Source organism: Numida meleagris, chromosome 4, assembly GCF_002078875.1.
Source record: "Numida meleagris isolate 19003 breed g44 Domestic line chromosome 4, NumMel1.0, whole genome shotgun sequence".
Lineage (NCBI taxonomy): Eukaryota > Metazoa > Chordata > Aves > Galliformes > Numididae > Numida > Numida meleagris.
Window position 1 is genome coordinate 6,032,279 of NC_034412.1, and position 20,113 is coordinate 6,052,391.

A 20,113-nucleotide genomic window follows, 5' to 3' on the forward strand; every position below is an offset into this window, starting at 1 on the left:
ATTAAAAGATTAAAGATGGCTTGAAGTGAAGATATGCAGAGATGGGAAAACTGAAACCTCTGGGACTGAGCCACAGCTTTTAGTCAATTCCTAAAGTCATAACTCATTTTGTTACGAGTCACATTAGGCTTCTTCTATCATTTGAATTACTGTACAAATTAAGAGCCTTACTCATATCCTTTTTCTCCTACAGGTTAAGTTCAATGACTACTTTGGCTTATACTGAATTCACGTAGTTAGTATAATTCATTCAGAACATAAGCTCATCGGAGAACCCAATTGCTCAGAAAGTCTACTGATGGTAATTTTTAATTCCAGAAAGCATCAAGCTGTGTCATGCACAATGTGACACAACTATTAAGCAACTAAGATTGGTTCTCTCTACTATCAGTCAGACCCACATTTTGTTTCCGTAGAGTCATATAAAGAAGAATGGATCAACTTTAAGAAAACCAGACGGAAACACAAGAAAATGGAAGTTTCAAAGCAGGCTTCTCTCAGGATCCTCTGTTTTTCATGCTGCTAGAGATGCAATGATTAATTAACACCCGCCAGGTTTAGTGTCATCCTTGACAAAGAAACAATGGTGAAATGCAGAATACAAAACCACCTTGAAACAGCAAACTGGACCTCCACCTCAGCCAGGACCTGATACTCTGGGTGGAAATGAGGTTACGGGCACAGGAGTTAAGGTCAAGTGATTATTCTGTATTTATCCACGCATTTGCAGAATGCTTATATGAAGCTGAAAGATGATTAAATACATAAATAGGAAGGCATAACCTCAGAGCTCTGTACTGATGTTCCCCGACATAAGAATATTGAGGGTGACTGTAGCGATCGGAAGGACCAACACGATGGAAAAGGTGTTACAAAAGAGGTGGAAGGACCAGCACGATATCACGGTGCTACAAAGGAAAGGAAGAAGATCGCTCACCCGTATCAGAAGCTTCTGGGTTCACAGGGAAAAGCTTCCACCAAGGAGGGATCTCCAGAAAGAGATCCTTCCTCAGTGGTAGTCAGCCCTTAAATGAGGCCTAAGAGGGGTGGAGCCAGGCTCCTGTGAATTGCCTTCACCTGTGCTCCCAGGGCTGACTGGGTCTTTCCTCCAGGTGCTCAATCAGTGGTTCAGGCCATGACTCAGCAGTCTCCATACAGTGATCAAAGACATTTTAGGGCAAAAGACAATATTGCTTGGTTCTCAACATCTACAGCATGCACAGTCCTATAAGAAAACTTTTCCTATCAGTTCAGGATTGGTAGTACAAGCCCACTCTATTACTTCTGATTTCAAATTTTAAATCTACACTGCAAAAGGAAGTATGGCTTTCTTTTTCTCCATCATTTAGTTTGGGGAAAACAGACCGTGAAGTAGGGAGATCCCAACACAGAACTTGGTTATTTCTGTAGCTATCACTGACCTCAGAAACACTTCTGAAGTAAATGGCAAAGCACAGAACAGAAGGAAATTCCCTAGTTGCCATCAGACGTAGCAGAGGCAACGCAGTATGAACAAGGCAAGTCTCAAACACATAATCATGAAGTACCTGTGCAATGGGATTACCAAGGCAACAGCCAATGTCAAAACACTGAGAGCAATTTTTTTTTAAGTTACAGTAGATTCCTGAAACAAGGAACCCCAGCTAAATGAACAAACAACAATGAACAATGAGTGGCTTACAACCAGAAGAAAAACTGATTGGGGGAATGAAATTAAGGATGAATAATGTAATTTAATACACAAGTATACTATTAGATGTCAGAAGATCTCAGGTTTCTGATTAAAAGGCACCCTGGATTGCAATTTTATCTAATTGTGTTTAATAATCTACTCCTGTCAATGAACATGGAGTAAGCACAGCTTTAAAGCCACTTCAGTTAACAGAGGCGAGTTAAGCCATTTCCACTAGTTTTGTTCAAGAATTCTGACAGAAGATGGGAGCAGCAGTTGACAGAGACATGACAGCAGTTTTGAAGGCTAAGACAGTACAAAGAGATGAAAAGAGAGAAGAAATTAAAAAAAAACAGAACAGGACATAAAAGGGCAGGAATCAGGAGATGGATGTTTAGAAAGGATGTGCACCTGTTGAGCCATCTCATACAGGAGAGCGGGGAAGCAAGCAGATGACAGTAAAAATTAACTGAAAAGTTTCTGAAGAGGATTAGATGACTGGTGGAAAGAATCTACCTGCTTTACATTCAAATCAAAGGCTTCATTAAACTCATGATCATCCATTTGATTGTGGTCTGCAAATAGTCAAAAGCTTTCATCACGTTTCCAAAGCTGCTCCATCTCCTCTGGTCAGAAATAGCTCAAGGGAAACTGCTCACAGTCTAGACTCTTGGAAGCGTATGGAGCTGTTTATGAGCTGTGAGTTACAGATGGACTCTAAATATTATAAGGTCCGGTCCTAGGGAGCAATAGGCTTGCCAATTAGTTTACCTTGTATTGGGCACAACTTCTTAAATTTATTCCATCTGAAGACCTTTATTGAAATGATTTTATTACGTCCACTGCTGGCTAAAATGAAACATGAAAAACAGCACAGACGAATGCATAATTCAGTAAAAAGACACAAGAATGAGACTCAAACATCCTATGTCTGATCACTCTCACCACTAATATTTTAAATTAGGCTGCTAAGCCGTGATCTTACTGGTGATCACTTTCAGAAAAAGAGATCAATTAACCTTTGTATCACTATTGCCACAGATTCCCACTTGACTGTATTAATATTCAAACTCCTCTCCATGCCCCTCCCCACCCAAATTCAGTCCGTTCCTTGAGGTTTCACTGTAATCTGTATAGAAAAAGCAGAGACTAACAATTGACTTGCTACAAACAACTGCTGAGAGGAGAAAGATCTAAACCTCTAGATCTGCTTCTCATAGGCTAAGAACTAATAGGCTTTTCCTCATATAGCAGCTCCTGGAGAAATAAACTCCTCTTGCTCAAGGCGGTACCTAATTTTACAAGTAACCCTTAATATTAATGTTCTTGAGTTGATACTCTCCTTCAATAAGTGTTAATGAATTATAAAAATATCCACAGACCTGTAGCTCCGTGTCACAGGAGAAGAAACCACATGCATACATGAAGGAAGCGAAGGTACTCGTGACCAATAAGACACTTGGGATCATTAAGGCTGGAAAAGACCACCAAGATCACCAAGTCCAGCCATCTACCCATCCCCACCATGCCCACTGACCACGTCCCTCAGTGCCACATCTCCATGTTTCTTGAACACCTCCAGGGACAGTGACTCCACCACCTCCCTGGGCAGCCTGTGCCAATGCCTCGACTCTTTTTATGAGAAGAAATTTTTCCTAAAATCCAACCTGATCCTTCCCTGGTGCAACTTAAGGCCATTAGTATCTGTCTTAAGTATGCCATGTTGTAGCCAAAGCTGGCCACACCAGCATGTCCATGACTCAGGCCAGAGGGATGCAGCAATCCCCGTGCTGCAGCAAACAGCATCAGTGGGCAGTCAGCTAGCTACAGCCTTGCTCCTGTACCAGCGGTGTTCGCAGAGACCAATTCATTTGCAAGCTCAGTGTAAAACTGTGCCACTTGCTGTGGGCATTTGCAGAAAGCCTGGCTCTAAATACTGTACAGCAGCACCGTGTGCAGACACCACCTGCATCACAATCAGCTGCTAAATTTAAGTTCAACTGATTCAGTTAGTGAAGTTTTGAGCACTAGCTACGAGTTTGCAAGATCAGGAGTAGCTAGTCTAAATACTCCTTAAAAACTGTACATTAACATAGAAGTTTAGAACTATATCACACCAAAGAGAATTATGTTTGGAGACTGGAATAAACAGAGGGGAAGATTCCTTTTTCCTTTAAATGACAAACTTAAAGCTATTACTAATCTTCAAACGTGAACAAATACTTCTAGCCCCTGAACCAACTGAGAACTTATTACCTGTCAGAGCATTAACAGACACACCTAATACATTTTACAGACAGCAACTGCCGATAAGTGCTCATAGAATAAAGCGTTCAAGGAGACACGATGTGAATCTGGCCACTTCAGTCAAACACTCTGGCAAATGAAATATTAAGAAATCAATCACATTTTAATCTACAAGCACAGAATCTTTGGAGTAAAAAAGTAAAAACTGGTTCCCTTCCCTCATTCCTGCAGGAAGAGTTATATTTTCCAGAACAAAACACCAGAGATTTTGCATAGGGTTTGTTTTTTTTTTTTAAATAGGACAAGAGGTTTTCTTCCTTCTTCCAAGATTATATAACTTTTCAAACTGAGATCTCCCCAGAGTTTTATTTCTTTCAAGATTTCGCAGCACCACAGACTGCGACGGCATGACATCAGTTCTGCTTAGTATTGTTTGCAATTTATCTCTTCAGATTAGGCGGCACTCTCATCGAGCACTAAAACAAATTCCAACCCGGACGGTTTAAACTCAAGGAGATTTGATCAGCAGGGGATATCCTTTCTGGAGTAAGTCTGCCAGGTTAGAAAAAATCTTTTTTGTGCTACAAAAGGAAAATACGTACATACAATAAAAGATTTCAGAAACGTTTTAAACTTACGCGAACTCTGCCAGTAAAAATTGCTTTCTTAGGAACAAGCATAAAAAAAAGAGGGAATCTTCTGCAGAGCCCACCCCAACCTGCCATTTCTGATGACACCACATGCATCCATTTTTATAGAAGGGTACTGCTCTTCCAGCACTCCCAGATGTTAAAGTTTATTAGGCTGCACTGACCCACATTTAAAATCTTGTATGACAGATGCACGTGCTCAGTAGGGCTCCATCAGCAACGTAAACAAGTAATGCCGTCTGCTGTCCTGCCCTCGCTGTGTTCACCTATGTTTACCATATCCTGCTTAAGTATCTACTTCTTTCCACGTAAAAGTCATCTTCTGTTAATATTACTGTTAAAGGTTTCAGTGGCAAACATTTAAGAAATTAAACAGCTAGAAGTTCTTTATGGCAAAAAATAACCGGAGAGTTTAACACACTATTTCTCTACAACCTGTATACTCCCTCTTACATCTTAACATACATGAAGTGTCTCCCCACTCATCCACAAAGAATCAAGTGTTTAAAACATCTAGTTGTAATACATTAATTATAAGAGTTTCTTGTAAATTGAAGCATGAATTTAAACGGTGATCCATATTCATCAGGGGGCTACAGTTAATTATGCCATCGAAGTGAAATGCATGGCATTTCCTGATTCGTCAATACCAAGACTTCCTTTCCTTTAAACCATGTCTTTCTATTCCTCAAGAAAAATTCTGAATCTATTCAAGTTAAAATACTGATGGAAATTGAATTATCCTGTGAATAAAAATCCATATTGCTCTTTTCTAAGGAGGGATAAGCCGCATATTTAACATTAATCACCTGTTAAATAATAAGAGATAAATAAAGAGAAGTCCGCAACTCAAAAATGAGACCTTTTCCCTAATGGTAGGAACTTGATTAAATAGGTCAAGAAATCCTGAAAATAATTATTACTTCTCTACTGGCAATAATATCCACTATTAAATGGGAATTTGTTGCCTGGATTCCCTTCAGTTACAAAAAAAATTAATTAGAACACTTTTAATTCTTAAGGGTTTAAATTGTCCAAAAGAAAGGCATAGAATGAGGATGCTGTTAGCCATTTTGAAATCAAACCGATCATCTATGGGAACTCTTGTACTTTTGCTGTGGACGATAATTCTTGTCAACTTTCACTGGAATTAAGCACAACCTGTTTGTGTTAGATCAAAGGAAAAAATGTGACCCCCATATAAATATTATTGTAAAGATATGATGCATTAGTGCAATTGCCTGGTTTCGTTAGACTCTTTCCCGCAGGAATAAGTTATCAGAGAATTATACTTTATGTTTCCCTTCACAAAACAATTATTCATGCATCAAGACATCAACTTATTATTATAATCTATTTCAATGATTCTTTTTCCTAGAACCAGTCTCGCTTGTGTATGAAAGACAAATTATACGCGTCCCAGTCTTGTTCATTAGAATTTAAAGAGAAGTGAGTTTCAGTTAAGTGGATGATCTCTCGTGGATAAAGATTTCTGACATCCAAAAGTGTATGTCCTCCACAGCTGGAGATAAAGGAATGCTCAATCCTGGTGTCTACCTGCACACATCTATTTTTATGCCTTAAAGAATACACATTCAGACACTCTCGGTCCTATATTAAAATGGAACTTACAGTTGTAACCTGTTGATTTTTAGCCTCCAGCAAAGCATCTTGAAATGCTTTGTATGAAAGTCTTCTGCACAAAACAAAGTCTACAAAATGTCAACGATACTTAAAAAAAAAATCAATACAGAAGCCATTGTTTCAAAATGCTAATTCGAGGTAGATGAGGGTGGGGTGGAGAGGCAGTGACACAGGCTGCCCAGAGGAGCTGTGCACACCCCATCCTTGGAGACATTCAGAACCAGGTTGGATGGGGCCCTGGGCAGCCTGATCCAGTGCAGGACAACCAGCCCACAGCAGGGGAGTTGGAACTGTGTTATCTTCAAGGTCCCTTCCAACCTAAGCCATTCTATGGTTCTATGTTAGCCTCAAATAAGAAATTTACTGCCATTGAAATCTGGTTCTGACTTTCCCAAGTACAAGTATTTTTAATGTCTTTTTCATATATAGAAACTTTTCATTTGCTTCCAAAGAAAACGAGTTTCAAGAAGTCAGCACTTCATACAGAGGAAGCATTTGTTTCTAAAGAAAGCTGAAGTCTTTCAATGTTTTTTGCACTGAAATCTGTAGAATTCTGGTTTACATTTTAAAGACATCCAGAAAGCCCAGGCAGTATAAGAAGAACAGAACACATGAGCAATGAGATGTACGACTGTTCAAAGGGAACAGGATGGCATAAAACTGACTGTATTTCCATAAAATTCCTCCCAAAATGCATTTCACTTTACAGTGCAGGATTTAAGTCCACTCTGCAGAAATGTTCCTTTTTTAATAGCAATGAGCCTCAAATTTAGTTCTGAAAGTACATAATCTAATCCAACCAAATGTCACATTTTTTTTTCCCTAGGTGTAGCCCTTCTGAACATCAACTGCTACTTGCCCCCAGCCTGCAAGAATCCAAATAGCTTGATTTTACCCTTCTCTAGAGGAAACTTGAGGGCAAGCAGTAGTGCAAAGACCAGGTAATTACTGAACTTAATCGTGATTCGACTTTATTCAACAGAATTACAGAATGGCTTGGGTTGGACGGGACCTCAAAAATCATCCAGTTCCAACCCCTCTTAAGCAGTACAAGACCCGCGCTCGTGAGAAATAATGCTCTGAAATGATCTTACTGCACTAGAAATGACAAGACAGATATTCAGCTGGTACAATTTAAGAAGAATTATGTCAGTTTGCCACTGCGAGGTCCAGCCACTGCCGGGGCACATAGAACAGTTGCTCCTTGAGGGATTGCTCTCAGCAGTGCTTAATAAGAAAGCAGTCAAAAAGAAGCGGTAGCACAAAGAAGCGTTGAGGCAATTTACGTAATGATAGCAAGAAATGCCATTTAATGTATGTAAGGGTTATCAGTCATAAGATACTAAATGCAATGAAAGAGGCACTGAATGTAATTATTTGCATACAGAGAAACCACACAGAAACAGAGGCAGTCCATTACATACATTTGGAATATAAAACTAAAGGTCACTAGCTTTCTGTTAAGTCTAAAGGAAATTTTCTAATTATAGGGCTGGATAAAGTCAGCATTTATCATTAGAATAAAGTGAAACATTGCTGTATTTTGGACTAGGCTGTCATACAAGTGATGACAAAGCATATATTTTTTTAAACTATGACTTATCACCTAGACTTAGCACCTCACCACAATTAAGATTTAAAGGCCAAAGCCAAAGCTGCGTCAAAGGCCTTAAAGACAGCCCAAAAGGCTTCCGACAGCTAATCTTCTGCATTCTTCTCACTCCGATGCCTGGTATCTCTTTCTGCCTTTCCACATCTGAATGCAGTTCGGAAATACAAGACAATGACATCCGCAGTGAAGATCTGCACTCTGAGCATCACTCCTTTTGTCCTAGCCCTTTGTCTGGAGAGCCAGCTCCCTCAGTCCGCATTCAAGAGCTCCAGAGAGCAAATCAGATTTCATGCAGCTCCCGGGTGAAGAGGCCAGCAGGTAGGGGTTAACATCTGCTATAAATACCCAGAGGACTTCCTGGCCTGAAGTGCAGGATGTGATTGCTTTATGCTGCTATACTGCACTGGGATGTGTCACGCTATGCCTTACAGCATGAAATAATGCAGACCAGAGGGGCAAATACATGAAAGGACTAATGCACTTGGATTTTCTTACTACAGAAACATGCTGTGGAAGCACACACACGAGAGATATTTCAAACCACCAGAACCTTAAAGCAAACCAAGTTCCTGTTCTTATTCAGCTCTTCAGTCAAAGCTGGATTATACACTAGGACAGTGAATTTATTAAGGGATATATATAGATATGATCTAATACAACAGACTGCAAAAAAAATCTCTGAAAGATCAATTTTGATTTGGATATTGAGGTCATAGCCTGTCCCTATTCCATTAAAGTGTATTTTTTTTTTTTTTTTAGTTCAGTGGAGCAAGAGTAAGACTAGCATTTACTGTTAAATGGACACTCAGCTGGCATTCTTTGCAGCACTTTGAACAGCTATTGGAGGCTGGCAGATCACTGGAAGGCTCTGACCTCCACTGCAAGCAACTGTCAGCACAGCAAATTTGAAAGCTTTTTCACATCTTTCTCACGTAGCTGGTAAACGCAACACAGGAAACCATTGTTTCCTCTACGTGGGTTTTTACTTGGGGATTTGATATGAGCAGAAATACAAGAGATGCTCACAAACAGTTAAAGACTAGTTTAAACTACTTCCACAAAAATTAAGTTGGAGAGATCTCATTTACTGCAACTACTGATGGAAGTACAAGTAATAATAGGTAGAACAGATGATACTGAAAAGAACTTCAGAACAAGAAGGGAACACCTAGAGCAGTGCGAAGAGTACATAACATCAGACAACTTAATGTCAGATTGATGTGAATGTACAGTTTGTACAGTTTTAATAACCTCAGTCACACATGTTTAGCCTCAGAATCTGCCTATAAGGGAGGTGCTGAAATACAGGAGGTTGTTGCTAGAGATTGCAGACAGTCTGCAGAATTCTGAAGATGAATTCTTTTTAAGTCCAGTTTTGTTCTGATTGATAGCACCTCAACCTCTATACAAAACATGATTTAAAAAGGAGATTTTGTTTGTTCTGCAAATATATTATTTCTTCTCTTTCCTATAGCACACTGGCAAAACCCATAGTAGATATTAACAATTATTTTACCCATGGCACTGAAATGGATTGTGGCTTTCCCATTCCAGTGTGTCTTGCCACTGCTATTCAGGAAAAGGGAAGGAATGAAGCGTCTGGTATGGACATAATGTGAAAATGGGAATATAAAAGATGTCATACAAGGGTAATACTTTCATATGCAAAAAACAATTTTCTTGTTGCTGGTAGAAGAGTACACCAGCATTCTTCATACAATAATTTCTGCATGTTTTAATCAAACTAGAGGGTGGGTGAACATTTGAGGGGAAATAACTTACTGTAAAATACTAAAAATACAGAGTAAATATACTAAAATTCTGTTGATTTCAGTAACTCATTACTACCTAGCTCAAGGTAGCAAGCTTATTTATTGCAGCATCATCTGAACCTTACTATCTGATGTGTTGCAATCAGAAACACACTGTTGGATTTTGAGTAAAGATTCAGCCCCTTTACAGTGCCTTGCTAATAAAAGAAAATATTCAGTGGAATGATTTCCAGATGATATATTCCTTAGAGTAGGACTTACAACTCATCAGCCACAGAACTTAAATAATAATCAAAGACAACTTTCTTATTTCCAGCAGTCAGATGGTCTCTTCTTCACTGCTTCAGTTCATGTAATGGCATGGGTTATAGAGACATTAATGTGCTGTACTTTAAGAAAAACAGAGATAGAAGTCTTAGATCTCCTTTCATACCATTCTAGTTTGGAAATAATTCCACTATCTGCAGTAAAAGTGAATCTGACAGGAGAATCAGGCCCAAGGCACATACATGTATGAGATAATGTAAATAATTCTGGACAAATAAAGGTAGCGTCTAAAAATGACTGCGGTTATACAGTGCTGGTAAAACGCTGAAAAATTTGTCATTGCTCAAGGAGAAGTTAAATTGTACCTAAGAGTATTAATAGCAAGACACCTATGCAACGTTTCCATTAGTTTAGTTATGAATGCATCCTCCCTCAGCTAAGGCATTAGCTTTTTGTGATATCATGCTACTCCATTAGTAACTGCTTCTCTTCTGTCAGCATGGTGAGTTGTTACAGAAGAGTACATCTAACCAGTGGAAGAGAGTAATGGCTAACAAGAGAGTGGCATGTTAACTCTGCCACCCACCCAGTGATCTCACACCACCTCCTCACAGCACCTCAGCTTCCCTGTCTGTAAAATAAGATAACAGTGGTTCATTTGAAATCAGTTTTAGAGACTTGGATGAAAGGAGAGATGATCTAATGAACAAAGCAATGCTACTGAAATGCAGAATTAAACTCAGAGTCTTATCATCTCCAAAGATTGTACCATCAGGCAGTGAAATGAAAAACCACAAACTGCCACAGCCTTCCAAAATGCAATCACATTCCTATACTTACAATAAGCATGCATAAACAAATACACTAATTTATACATCACAGCATGAGGATTTTCAAAGTACAAGGGATGCAAATTATTTGTGAACACACCAATTAGAAGTGGGTATTTTCTGAAGCTAGCCGGTTTTATTGCATGCTATGCCACCAAATCATTTTATATACGACACAGAAAACTATTTCACAAATATTCCAGACAGCTTTTCAAATGTATGAGGTTCATACAAATTTTAAATTTCATCTAAGTCCTCTCTTTGGAGCCAATAACATTAGCTAGAATTGTTTCATTCCACATCCTGAAGGAGTAGAAAGGCAGATTTGCAGGGAGATACTCATCCTACTAGGAAATCATTGCATTATTAGCGTTACTAAAAGATATCAAGAGCATTAGATGGACTTCTTAAAAATAGTGCAAAGAGAAACACATTATATATGATTATGTTAAAATCAGCAGTTGGAGCATTTGGGTGAATATCTGAAGGGACATTTTCCAACCCAGCTTCTCCCTCTTTAATACTGTCAAACTATTTTCATCAAATTCCTATTTTCATCTACTTTTACAGAAACAGGCCCTAATTTCTATTAGAAAACCCCAGAAAAAATGGTCCATTTTCTGCAACTCCCCGAAGAGAGGAAGACTTTACTCTTACTTTTAAGACCCTTGGGAGATTACACTGAAAAGCATCCTGTAATAATTCGTAAGAAAAAAAAGACTTTGAAGCACAGTAAGTAAATATTTAGGCAGCTCAGTAGATGAGACTTAAGTTTCATTTCTTCACGTTTCCTAAAATGATTCTACTGCAACACAAATTTCAGTTCAAACCTCACTTGCAAAAGCTGGAGATGCTTTATGTTAGTTTGCTTATAAGGATACGTTGTTTTTCCCGTTTGAGTAAGTCACAGTAAATCATCATATACATACTCTGTTCATGTTTTACAGCAGCATCATGAACTTCCTTCCGCATTTTCAGAAGGAAGACAGACAGTTCATTAACGATCTCTGAACAATTAAGCTTCTGCTTTATGAAAGGTCTCTTAAGTTTGAGAAAGTACTTTAATAAAAGCCTAGAACTGTAACAACTAAGGGAGAAAGTCATTAAGCCCTGACCATGTCTATATGCAGAACTCGTTTTGTGTAATAAAAATAAAAGAGATTAAGTGCTTCATTATTTGATTATAAAGTTATAAAGAGCTGCAGCTTAAATTTGAAGTGAAAACCTAAGAGCGAATCACACGCTATTCTCCACTTGGTTCTCAACACTGAGATGACTATACTTGGGATACCTCCTGCAAAATGGTTTGCAACAAAGCATCTAATTTACCATTGCTTAACCAAGAAAACTATGAAGGTAAGGCTGCTACAGGACTTCAGCATGGAGATACAGTAAGTTAACTTCATTCTCGACACTTTAACCTATTAAAGAATTTAAATATAGGAAAGGGAAGTAATAAAGGTAAGTATTTGTCAACAAGTCATCAGAAAAATCGAAGAAAATGTAACAGCACTCGAAAAATAATGAAAAGTTGCAGTGTAAGTTAAGAGAAAAACACGGACTTCTTTCTTCACAGTTGCATATGAACAAGACTAGAAAAGCCCAGCAAAATTATTTGAGTGACAGCTCAACTGCTATGAGATGCAGCCCTGCAGCTGAAAACAAAGTTTGAATTTTTTATGACTTTTACTTTTCAGTCACAATGAATTAATGAAACAAGTAATGATCTTAAGCTACACAGGAAACTGAATACACTCAGTAAAATTAGAAGCAAGCTTGAAGCATCCTCATTGCCTGAGGCTATAGAAATGATGGATGATAGTCTGAGGAATAGTCTTTGCATTCTGGACTACTAAATAAGTAATCTCATTCATCTTGCAGATTTTACCTCTTACTTCTGTTTTATCTACCTAAAACCTGAGAATTTTGGATGTTTTGATGTGAATCTTTGATATTGCCTAACACTAGTTGGATGCAGTGGGAGTAAGACAATTACAAAGGCGCTGTACAATGTACAGTGGTAGGTCTGGTATTTCAACAAGTGGGTATACTGCATAGTAACAGGGTAAAAATAAAGGAATTCAGAAAAAAATATATATATCTTTGAGCTGAAACATTTCCTGTGCTGTGCTCTATGATAAAATTCTAAAGGCAGAGAATCAAGAGAAAGCATTAGGTATGGCAGAATAAAGCAGGAAGAAGATGGATGCAACTGACAGAATTTAGCTCTTTACTACATTCTTTGGGAATGACACTGGGCAGGCTAAGATAACTGACTTTTATTCTGAAACTTAATGCTTCCAGAAATTAAAGGAGTTGAATCCCAAAGACCATCAATAGGAAAAGACTTGGCTGAACCAGCAGCCAAGATTGTCATCAGCCCAAATCTACTCCTAATCCTGAAAGCCAGCTACACTTTTCCTGCATAAATGAGCTCACCAGCTACAGTTCTTCATGATAATTGATATTCCAAAGCACACAGCAAATTTGACAGACACAAGAGACTTTATCAAACAAGGTCAGGCCGAGATGTCAAATGGTTTCATTTAATTAGGAAGGAGGAAAGAGCCAACACCTTGAAGTACAGTAGAAGCCTCACTGTGCAGATACATTACTGAGGAAGTTTTTGGAGGCTGCAGCGATGGGCTGCACAAAAGCCCAGAGATTTTCACATTCAAAGTCCCAACTGCCTACCTATATAGTAATCATAGCAGATGGATAATGCGCTGTGTTCAGTTTTTTTAATAAACATGTCAAACATTAAACACCCTGTTCACAGATGTACAATAATAGTGTCTTTGCTGTGATTTGAGGTTATGCTGCCTTTAAAACCATACAGTTTTTACAACATAGAAAGAATCCAAGTGCTGCACACACCTTAGCCATGGTTCATTTTGTACCTTACCTACCTAACTCTATTGGAATAACTTCAACCCCAATGATGCTGGCCAAGACTTAAGCTGTGAAGCATGAGCCATAACATGAGTGATAAGAGCTATGAGACTCAGTGTGGTTGAGGTTACTTTGCCTTAGGACATGGGTTTTGCACATCTTCTATTAGTGGTCTCTGGAGACCTTGCGGAATTTTCAGTAGATCCTTTATGTTTCTAATCTACGCTTACTCTGCTTGAAAAACTGCGTTCGAAGCCATTGAGCTTCAACTGTGTTCTTCCCATTTACGCATTGCAAGCAGCACTCTCAGCATGGAAAAAAAATACAAGAGCTGAGGGCAATATTCTCAACAAATTAAGACTAAGACAAATGCTTAATCTTGAGCTAAGCAGATCAGATTTAATCCTTAAAGCATTTTTATGTCAGAACTAGCATCTCTCCTCATTCTGAGTTAACTCAGAAGAGATTTCTCACAGCTGAAGCAAGCCTACAAGCTAAAGGTCCTGCCACCAAAAGAGCAAAACCTTCTGCAAGCACACACAGCTTCTCCTCAGGCACCTGATGTCCCTGACACACATAGTCCACTCAGAACTGAGATACTTCCCCTCATTCTCTTTGAAAGCTTCTCTAAGAAGAACTGAATTTTTATTCCTATGTTTACAGAAAGCAATACGTAGTTCTAAAAAAAATTAAAACAGCTACTTAGCGCTTCTGCTCTCCTTTTGGTAGCACTGGCAGCCAAGAGACAAACTGTCCAAAGCCAGCTGTTCCCAGCATGTTTCCTCACAAGCACAGGTTTCCTTAGCACCATACCCCAAAACATCCTTCCCTCCACACGCCCTTAGAATCACAGAATCATTAAGTTTGCAAAAGACCACTAAGGTCATCTAGTCCAATGATCAACCCATCCCCACCATGACCACCTCACTCGGTGTGTGATATTTACCCTTCTCTTGAAAACCTCCAGGGATGGTTAACATGTCCTTGGTGCGTTAGCTTGCTAGCATGGAAGCACATAGGCAGCCAAACAGCCAGGACCTTTCTACTTAAGAAAACTTTATAAGTGCAGTTTGGGGGGATTGTTTTATATATGCAGAATAATTGGTTTATTAGCTGAATGTGCTGCACTTGATCTAAAGAAACTTTGGAAACTCTTTCAGGTTTCTTCATCTTTCTGGTGACGGGCAATTGCAGCACACAAGGTATGGTCCCAGAAATCTCACTGCACTGAACAGCACTCAGAAAGCAAAAATAATTGAGAGCACCTCTGTAATGAGGAAATGAAGCCACAATAAAAAAAGATACCCGAGGTCAAAGACATGCAGGGCCACAGCAGGCTCTTTAAAGTCAAAAGCAAGTGACTCACAGAATTTAAAAGGCACTTTTGCCTCAGCGCTGTCTGTGGTAAATTGATATTCCTGCCTTTTCTGATGGCTGATACATGCTCGGGTTTGGGGTGAAATGTGCAATATGTATGTATGCACATAATTAAATAGAATTTAATATTTTCTGCTGCTCATACTCCCAGGCAAAGCAACAATACTATGTAATTTCAAAACTAAGTCTGACAGGTTGAGGAATGGATATTTATTTGCCCAAAAGGTAGAAATACCTGTTCAGAAATCATTTGAGTCATGACTGAATATTAGAACACAACAGAACAATGTGGATATGAATCCACTTGCACACTTTTTTCTTCAGACTGATTTGTTGGGTTCCAGTGGTGACCAGTCCCATTTACCCTAATGACTTACAGCTTCTCTGCAAGTGCAGATCGTTTTTCTGCACTCACATACACAACTGCATCACTGAATCAGCTGCGTCTTGTTTTAAAAAACTACAGCATTTAGGAGGACAGCAGAGCATATCAGACTTGAGAAGCACAGAAGTGTTCATAAAAGAGAAGGATTTTCCTGGTCCTTCCTATTCTGCAGTTCATTTGGTCCTGAAGCTACACATCTGAAGGAAGCTGTTGGTCATCTGCTGCAGGTGAGCACCTGCGTGTGGCCTTTGTCCTCCAGCACAGAAAACACAGCTGAGGTGGGTTAGGAAGACACACAAGACCACTAGTAAAAACAGGAGGTCTACCCAGAAGTCTCTCCCTACATTAGTAATATATTTTAGTACTAAAGTGACTCTTAAATTGATCAAGACTGTTTTGTGATGGCAGAAAGAGGAAGATAAGAGAAGTCTTTATAGAAAACAAGTCACTGCTTTGAGAAGATCATTTAAAACAACCTTCTACTCACGAGACTACTTCCAAGAAAAAATAAGAACAAAAATTTGGGAACCCAGAAAGGTTCACTCTACTGAAAGAAAAATATTCACTATATTAAAAATAAGAGCATAAGTAAAATGCTCAATGATCCCAATGGAAATTCTTCATCTCTCCTCAGTCTTCTAACCTCTTTATCAACACCACATTATAACCAATTAATGGTTTTGTTTCAAGCCAAGGATCAAATTGAGAGGTTCTTTAGTTAGTATTGTCATGTGCTGAAGCGCTTTTCAAATACCATGCAAATTTCTTTGTTCCAAGAATCTTGTATTGACCACTACTATCGCCATAGTCCTCCCAACTAGATTTTTTCTTATGTTCTCTAGAAAATGCACTAGTGTCACATCAAATGAGCGAATTTCACACCCATTAGGTGGAATAGGCTTCATTCTACTCTCATTACCAGCAAATCAAAGCTGTTCTTTTCCACAGTGGGAGCTTGAGCTCCATCCTATAATGCTTTCTATCTCTTAAGAAAGAAAAATAAAATATTCCTGCAATCACTGGATGTGCTTTAAGTTACATTAGAAATAAGTGCAAACCATGAGAAGCTTTAGCTACTGGTAGATAGCCCTTGGAACTGAATTCCCATTGCAGCCTGCAGATCCAAAGTGATCCCATTTAAATGGACTGAATTTTCAACAGAATGTGGCACAAGAAGTCCTTTTCTAAGTTGCTCGTTTCCTGCTTTCCAATCTCCCCTGCTGGATCTCATTTGTTTTTCTGTATTTTTTTTTTTTTTGTGTGTGTGTGTGGTTTTATCACAGATAGAACTGGAGAGCTGGAATTTGAATAAATCTCAAGTAAACCTGCACTGCCAAGTGGTGGGAAAGGCTACTTCTCAAACCCCAGTTTTTCAGGTTTGCACACAGCTGGTAATTCATCAAATTAGTTATCTGGGGCTTCATCACAGAGCTGGGTGAGAAGCTTCCACCGCATTCAAGAGGCATTTGTGCAAACTCCAGCCTTAACATGTAGGGCTGAAAGTATTGCCAAGGAGATGGATAAAAGAGGAAAGTTCTGAGAGAAACCGCAGCAGTCACTGCTTCCGTAGCAAATTAGAGCCAATGTATTGGCAAATAAGATTTAACAGGCCTGATTCCCCTTTATCGAACATGAAGTAAACTAAGTGTGGAATTATGGCAGGACAAGAGAAAAGTTGTCAAAACGAACAGGATGAAAAAGAAAAATGGAAAGACCAAAGCGGTGAATGGGAAATGATGACAGCAATAAAAAACAACTGTAAAAAATGAGGTACAGAAAGCAGATGAAGAGAAATATGTCAGGCATAGCATGCAAAGGACAAGATGGTAGAAAGGAAAGGGGATCTAGTCACTGACCCAAAGGCAATTTCTTCAAAGCTGAAAAAGAACATTGCATGTATATGTATTTGCCCTTCAGAAAACAAAACAAGTGAGGAATCAAGCAAGGCAAAGAAATCCTGGGGATTGAAAACAATGCAACACTAACACTGAAATTAATAACGGAAAAGGAAATGAGAATTACTTCTCAATTTTAAGTTTTCAACAAGTATTTAACAATTAGAAGATCAAAAAGATAAACAGATTAGGAAAAAACAAGGTTTATACAATTTAATGGAGGACAGACACAGTGGGCGCTAGGTTGCTGCTCCTGCCATTAGCTCAAGTAATGCCTGAAGCAGAACTATCACAAGCCAGCAGGCTATGTCCCAGGAAATGATCTACATCTATTCTAATGTTATATTCTCCAAACATTATATGATGTTTTATACAAGACACAACACAATGTGCTCTACAATGCTCTGTATTAGCCACTGTATGGATAGGCCATAGCAAATATAGCAGCTTTAAACCAGTTTCAGATCACCTGAGAAAGGCAGAAGCCACAATCCGGTAATAAAGAAGGAATTGCTTACCCTGTTCTGAAGATCAGGGCTTGCCAAACATTCCAAAGGAGGCAATCTCCAACTAGATGTGCTTCCCTTTCAGCTGCCAGCCCTTAAATGAGGTTAGGGAGAGGTGGAACCTGGTTCCACCCCCTTCCAATCACACCAGTGAATTGCTTCCACCTGTGCTCACAGGGCTGGCTGTGCCCCTTTACCAGGTGCTCAATCACTGGCTCAGGCCCTAACCTAAAAGTTTCCATGCAGCAGCCAACATGAGGTACGCTGATAGCTTATGCTTTTCTACAAGACAAAAAGGAGCAAAAATAAATCTAGATTTTATTCCTTCAGATGCACATTTTCCTCCAACAATGTTTTCGTAACTTGAATCCATCTTTTATATCTATATATTACTTATCTCCTCCCAGAGCTGAAAGAAACATAAAACTCCTATAATAGTTTTTATCTGCATGTTCCTATTATAATCAGTTATTTCCATTCTAAATTTTAACAAAAAAGCAAAAGAACGTGCCAAAATTTGTGATGGTTTAATTCTGCAATCCAATACACAAACAGACTTTACAGCAAAGACTAATTAGTCTCTTCCTAAAGCTTCCCATCACACTTGAAAAGTGCTGTGCCCTCACAGTACAGCAAGACACATCCTCCTCCCCTTTGTGTTTCCCCCATAGTAAAAGGTCAGCATTAACATTAAGGAATTCCAAGCACCGCAGAAACAAGCTTGAAAAATGTAGGCGTGAGTTCAGTTACTTGCTCTGCATAGTGGATCTTTATTGCAAATCCTGCTCTTATCGCCTCACTTGTAATTCCCACTGAAATTTCACCTACTACTAACACAGCTACTGGCTGCCTACTGTTTTCACTGCAGCTCTTTATCCTTTACTTTCCCATGATTATTAAGCCATCAGCACCCAAATGTACTCAGTTGGGCAAAACACAGAAGAGGTCACAGTGTACCACTTTTTAGGTCATCGAGATGAGGCTGGAATAAGACTAAAATAATGAACAATTCTTATAAGGGCACATTGTGCTGGATTGGCTCTTTTTGTGCATTCTACAGAAGAAAAACAACCCTACAGACTCCTCCATAAATTTTCAAAGACACTGAATTTGAAATAAAATTCATTTCAGGCAGGAACAATTTATACTCATTAGACAGATCAGCCAGTTTATGCCAAGAGCATTACTTTCAGAAGAGCTATGGGGAGCACTGGGTGACTCGCATCTCGTGGAAAAAAAATTGAATTTCTAACATTTTTCTTTTTGAATGAAAATGGATAGTCTTGTGTAGAAGAGATGTTCTTTCTCAATCCCAGGACAAGAAATAATCATAAGTCACTGTAAAATATACAGGCATAGGCAACAATTATAATCAGCAAATGGTGATCCAGACAGACCTATTTTTACTCACAGTTATGGTACAGCACAAATTGTTACTGAAGCACTAAGTTTTGTCAACTAACACTGGGCTGTCTCTTTGCAAATTAGTTATTGTGCGAGTTCTGGATGTGGCAGGCACAAATTATGCAAAAGCATTTCCCATGATGAGAAAAGGATTTGATTACTAATGTTTAAATAAGGATCCCTAAGCTGTCTCTCCTCCGCAGGAACGGTGTTAAATATTTGGCAACAGGATGACATGTCCTGCATAATTTAAACCTTTCAGTTTTACTGGGCACACAACATACATTTGCCTGCAATTCATTACATCCCATGCACACTTTCAACCAGTATTAAATATAAATACAGGGCGAGCTATTGCTGTATCCATCAATTTCTCCTCTCCTTATTACTTACTTTACGTCTTTATTGTTGACTTGGCTTTTACTCCACGTAGCATATTGGCATTTCTGTTTTGTGTATTCATGGAGCAAGGGGCCTCAACGCTCACTATTTAATCTCTCCTTCTGCCCATTTCCAGTGCTGTCACACCCACTGAAGGCCCAATTCACAGCTCCCAAGGAAGCTTCCATCCCTCCCTGCCTGGCTCCAAATTACCAGCTTTGGCTGGTCTGAGCTCATCTCATGTTTTGAGAATCAGGAGGGAGCAAGAAGATGACAGGATGTAAAAGAGACAGCGAACAGGAAAGTTCAGTATCTATTTTAACAAAGGCATACAATGTCACCGCGCAGCGACAAACAGCCTCAGCTGGGAGCAAGCAGTTAAAACAGAAACTTCAGCTGATTGACTCATCCCAGGTCTTCTTTGGAAGAGTGACAGATAGTACTTTTGATGTGTGCTGACACAGCTGCATGTGTAGATTGTCTGCTTCCAAGATATAAACAAGTTTTTCTACTATCTGCTCTTCACAATTATGATAATTTGCTTGGGCTCCAACAGCCTCCAAAAAGGATTCAAGTACC

General features: G+C 39.0%; 1 protein-coding gene across 1 annotated transcript in view; it reads right to left on the minus strand.

Moving 5' to 3' along the window:
• Positions 1-17,807, minus strand: part of LOC110398167 — a 67,810-nt gene extending 50,003 nt beyond the window's left edge. Inside the window, exon 1 of the mRNA XM_021395595.1 lies at positions 17,762-17,807. The gene's annotated coding sequence lies outside the window, so the exon portion shown is untranslated. The remainder of the gene's footprint in view (positions 1-17,761) is intronic.